Here is a 6,204-nt window from a genome sequence, read left to right as displayed (position 1 = left end):
GAAGTTCTTGCTCACTTTGCAGCCACGTGGTTTAGAGTTCGGTTCCACAGTGTGGCACCTTGGGCAAGTGTCTTCTACTATAGCCCCGGGGTGGCTAATGCCTCGTGAGCTAATTTGCTAGATAGAAACTGTGTGGAAGCCCGTCTTATGTGTGTGTGTGTGTGTGTGTGTGTTTGTGATTGTCCCCACCATCGCTTGACTACTGGAGTTGGTTTATTTACGTCCCTGTAGTTTAGCCGTTCAGCGATAAGAGACTGGTAGAATAAGCAACAGACTTTAGAAAAATAATTACTGGGAGCCGATTTGTTTGACGAAACCTGTTAAGACGGTGCTCCAGTATGACCGCAGTTCAAAGATTGAAACAGGAAAAATAAAAGACCGACAAAGCTGTTACACATCTACAATAACATGAAATATATTTGATAAAGCAATACAGTAGATTAAATGCATGAGGAAGACACACGGTACTCTGAGTGTTGTTTTTCAAACTGAAGACGGATGAAGAAACAGACTAAGTGTATGGCACACGTTGCCCACAGACTGAAACCTCAGTATTTGGCACAAAGAAACAACGAGAATCACTGTGAGAAAGATCATTGTTAACGACGTTGACGTCCGGTTGATGGTCAGTTTCGTAGCACAATATACACAAATGGTCAACGCTAGAGTAACTTTTGGCGATATGTATTCTTGATACGCAAGTCCTCTTGATGCAATAAAAACACAAAACGACCCCAGATATAAAGTTTTGAGGTGAGCACCATGTTTTGCAAATGTTATGAGTCAAAAAGATTGATTCTAAACGAAAGAAAGGGGAGAAATAGATGATTTGCGTTACAAAGACGGTGGTTCCTTGCTTGAAAGCCTTATTCAAGGAAGAATGGAGATGAAAATGATATACTTCTATTTAAAAAAGAAAGAAACGGTAGTGGGGGAGGGACTTTAAAATGCCCCCGAGAGATGAACCGGAGGAATCTCACATAAATAACTAGATTGAAGAAATATGAAGTATTTGATGTTTCGCAATCTTTTTCTGGGAACAGGAATACGTAGAAAATGACCACCACTGTGCAAGCGTGTGTTTATAGATATAGACACTAGATTATGTACCAATATTAAAGACTTTAATGTGAGGGTACGTGGCTTAGTGGTTAGGGAAATCGAGTCACGATTGAGTCACGGCGGCACGTTGTGTCTCTGGGCAAGGCATTTTATCTCACATTGCTCCATTTCACTCAGCTGGCAAAAATGAGTTGTACCTGTAGTACAAAGGGGGCCGGTTTCGTCACATTTCATGTTATGCTGAATTTTCCTGAGAACTACGTTAGGAGTACGCGTGTCTGTGGAGTACTCAGCCACTTACCCGTAAATTTTGTGAGCAGGCGGTTCCGTTGATCGGATCGACTGGAACCCTCCTCGTCGTAAACGATGGAGAGCCATTGTGTTAAAGACAAGTCGGGTATAATCAAAACTGTTTCGATTAAGGAGTGATGCCTATTCGATAGGAGTGACCTACAACAACAATAACAACTTCAACAACAACAACAACAACACTGCTCCAACCTAATCAGCGTTGTATGGTGAAGTTGGTGAGTTTCGAGAAGCTTAACGAAGGCTTTCCCTCATCCTGCTCCTCTTTTCTTTGATGCAGGTGTTGATCTACCAAAAGTTCAAACGTAATATCTAACAGTGCTCCCCCCACCACGGGTCTCGGAGGTCCTGCTAAGGTGAATGGCACTACATCTCGCAGACTCGGCTAATAAAATAAAAAAGCAAAAGCAGAAAAGAAAAAAAAAACCCTGAAAGTATTGAAGACATTTTCAGAAGCCAGATGATTCTTTTCTCCATGGCAGAACAAATTATTCAAACTTGACAATTTTCCTGCAAAAATTTCTTGCTAACCCTAACCCTCAACACAGACTCTGCATTCTACTTTATTCACACTGCATACCTTAAACGATTGCCGTTTGCTCTTTTACATATGTTTGTTGTTGTTGTTGGTCTTCTTCTTCTTCTTCTTCTCTTCCGCCACCGCCGCCGCCGCCGCCACCACCACCACCACCACCACCACCACCACCACCACCACCACCATTACTACTACTACTACTACTACTAGATAATGTTTCTACTCATCATCTACGTAATAATCTTGACATTTCAAGTTGTAACTTCATTATCAACATCATCAATTAAATCAAACTTTACAGACGTTGTTGTTGTTCTTCTTGTTCTTGTTGTTATTGCTATTGTTATTTTCATTATTGTTTGTTGATGTTGATGTAACATTGTTATCGTCAACATCCCGCGAAAGAGAACAGTAACAACAACAACAACATCTACTACTATTACTACTGCTGCTGTTGCTGCTGCTGCTACTGCTGAATGTGTCAGTATTGTGATGATGTTATACAGCATAGCAGCAACATCCTTCGGTGTGCATCTGGAAATTACTTTTGTTTCGTGAAAGTTAAAAGTCAGAAAATATTGCTCAAATGCTTACACACACACACACACACACACACACACGCGCGCGCGCGCGCGTTTCCTTTCATTCTATTCTGTTATTGGTTCCAATCACTGGACTGCAGCCATGCCGAGGGATCGCCTTTAATAGATATTTTCGGATCATATCAATTCCAAGCTTTTATTTCTTTCAGCTGCTTATTTTATCTCACGTTGTCGAATCACTGATTTTAGTCACGAAAAATAGTGGCACAACGCCATTTTACACCGGTAAACATAAGTGCAGTCACTGGCACGGCCTCAGTCAAGGACACACATACTGACAGATACATACATGTTTGTAGCTTTTATTATGTGCAGCCCCACCACATGTGTTCCTAAGAAAGGGTTTCATTGTCGCACTTTCATTGTTAAGTCGATATCATTGATACCCAAATACGACAACTTTAACACGAAATAACTTCTAAAATACAAAATTTTGTCAAAAACGTTAAGAGTAAACCGTGTTCTACATGACACATTCAGCCAGTATCCGAAGTTTCAAACGGTTTAGTAAGAAAAAAAATTAATTAAAAAATCTTTGACTGAGATTGAAAAGATCTTCGATAAAGATAATGTACCAGTCGATTGCTGGTATCAATGATATCGACTTAACCCTTTCTTCAAAATTTCTGATTTGTGTCTGTTTTAGAACTCATTATTGTTAGCACTATCATATTACTGAAGACTGGGTTTTCGGATTAATTTGTGATTCCTTTTTCCACAACAACATCTTTTAATTTCTAACACACACAAACAGTGAAAGTTAAAAGGAAAGTTTTGCTGTTATACTGAACAATTTCAACCAATCAGATTAACATATTAAAAACACTGGCTACAACCTGGCTTATCTACTGATCTAATATCAAAGTAAATAAACACATCCACGTTGAATAAGCATTGTATTGCATGTGAGTAGTGTCCTTGCAAAATAGCGTTTATCGGGGGTTGAAAACGTAGGAATAAGAGAGAAACCGTTGGTGGAAATAGTAGATGAATAACGTAAGATTTTAAGACACGGAAGTTGTTTCAAATACCTTTGTGATAAGAAAATAACACACACACACACACGTATACATACCCATGAATACACACACGCTACATACGCACACACTCCGAGGCGCGTACACAAACGCGCGCGAGCGCATTTGTTTTTTGTCTTTTATCAAAAAGATTTCATTCTAAGATAAATTGAAAAAAAAAGAAAGAACTTCTATGAAACGAAACTTCCTTTAGCGAGGAGAATGTTCTAATGTTGTTCTTTCAGTCAGCTTTCACCGGTAGCTATGGAAGCTATAAACAATGGACAGATAAGCAAGATAAGAAGTGGAAGAGAAACAACATATTTGGGTAGATTTGCAGATATTCCGAATTATATACACAACGCAGATACTCTCGTTTATGCGCGTCTATAATGTGAATGGCTTGTTTTGTGTGTATATACAGTCGAGCGTTGATGTTACTGTTTCTGGTGTTGTTCTTATTGTTGTTGTTTGTAACCAGGCCAACGCTCAACAAGAATTCTAGCCGTCAACTTGCCGAATTTCTTGGACATAGCAGATCCGTACCTTTGACTCTCTCATTCCTTTGCTTAAGATGCTAAGGTATGACTTTTACTCTTTTACTTGTTTCAGTCATTTGACTGTGGCCATGCTGGAGCACCGCATTTAGTCGAGCAAATCGACCCCAGGACTTAGTCTTTGGAAGCCCAGTACTTATTCTATCGGTCTATTTTGTCGAACCGCTAAGTTACGGGGACGTAAACACACTAGCATCGATTGTCAAGCGATGTTGGGGGACAAACACAGACACACACACATACACACACACATACCTATACATATATATATATATATATACATATATACGACGGGCTTCTTTCAGTTTCTGTCTACCAAATCCACTCACAAGGCTTTGGTCGGCCCGAGGCTATAGAAGAAGACACTTTAATTTTGCTTTACTTGTGCGGCGCTGCTACCCATCAGTAGGTAGATTGCACGCTACCCGTATATACACCAGACTGGCGATTTGAATTTGTTTCGAGGGTGACCCGAGTATACGACACTGATGAGCTGACATACCAGCGAAGTGATTCGTTTCGCTTGATTTTGAGTTATGCTGTGTCTTTTTTAAACCTCTGCGTCTTAAAGGAACTTTTTCTGGACGAAATACCGCAGCTGAAAAGCGTTTACAACAATGGGGGTTCCAGTCGATCCGATCAACGGAACAGCCTTCTCCTGAAATTGCTGTGCAAATGGCTGAGCACTCCACAAATACGTGTACCGTTAACGTAGTTCTCAGGGAGATTCAACGAGGCACAGATTCGCAGGGAATTAAACTCACGATCATAAGCCGGACACCTTAACCAGTAAGCCACGCGCTTTCACACATACATGTATATACATATATATGCAGACTCATAGGTATGCACGTGTGTGTATATGTTTACTTGTGTATGATTATTCGTGTACATATTTCTGTGTTATTTATTACGCATTTGTCCATAAATAAAAAAAGTGAATGAGATTCCTGAATAAAAAATACGAGGAAGAAGGAGACAGTACCTGGGTAATCTAAAATTCTTCAATAAAATAAAATATAGCAATAGCCTCGTCTGCGCATGCTCCAAGTAAACTGCTCTTGAATTCTTTGGGTGGTCTCCCTTTTCGTGTTGTGTTTTGGCATTTCGTTTGATTTAAGCCGTATAATACTTCATCTTCGCATACCGTTCGTCATTGTAACATTGACATTTGTTAACACACATACTAACAAAATCACCTACAAACAACGCAAACATTCAGACACACACACATATTTGTTTTGTGTGTGTGTGTGTGTGTGTGTGTGTGTGTGTGACTGTTTACTATGCGTGCGTATAAGATCGTTTTGAGGTTGTGTTTTGTATATAATTCTGGGTAGAGATCATTCCTACTTCCTGCTCATATATAAACATGTACGTAGATATATGAAGCGTGTAGTTTATAAGACAGTGTGTATATATATATATATATATATATATATATATTATATATATATATATATATATATATATGTACGTATGTCTGTATGTATATGTATATATATATATATATATATATATGTATGTGTGTGTGTATGCACGCGCGCACACACATATATATACATATATATATGTATATAATATATATATATATATATATATATATATATATATATATATATATATATATATGTGTGCGTATATATATATATATATATATGTGTGTGTGTGTGTGTGTGTATACATTTATATGTATATACGTATGCGTGCTTGCTTGCTTGCATGCTTACATATACACATACAATACACATACACATATACACATACACATATACACATATACACATACAATACGTGTTTATGTACATGTGGGTGTATGCGCATGCGTAGTGCGTAGTGTGCTATATTTTGGTTGGTGGAGTGGGCGGTGGATGGCTGGAATCGGTAAAAGCGTCGGACAAAATTCTTTGCAGTACTTAATTAGATTCTTCTAGTTCTGAGTGAAAAATCACACAGAACTCGGTTTAAATGACCGTTCCTTACGACGGAAACGATTGGTCTTGTGCCAATGTAAGAAATCTTTCTTTAGACTGAGGCGACTTCCGCTTCCACTTTGTGTGCGTCGGTGTTTTTCTTCCACCACCGTTTGTTTGTGTTTCCGTAACTTAGCGGTTCAGCAAACG

Source organism: Octopus bimaculoides, chromosome 8 (genome assembly GCF_046866305.1).
Source record: "Octopus bimaculoides isolate indiv1 chromosome 8, ASM4686630v1, whole genome shotgun sequence".
In the NCBI taxonomy this organism is placed as follows: domain Eukaryota; kingdom Metazoa; phylum Mollusca; class Cephalopoda; order Octopoda; family Octopodidae; genus Octopus; species Octopus bimaculoides.
Note: the sequence above shows the minus strand (reverse complement) of the source record.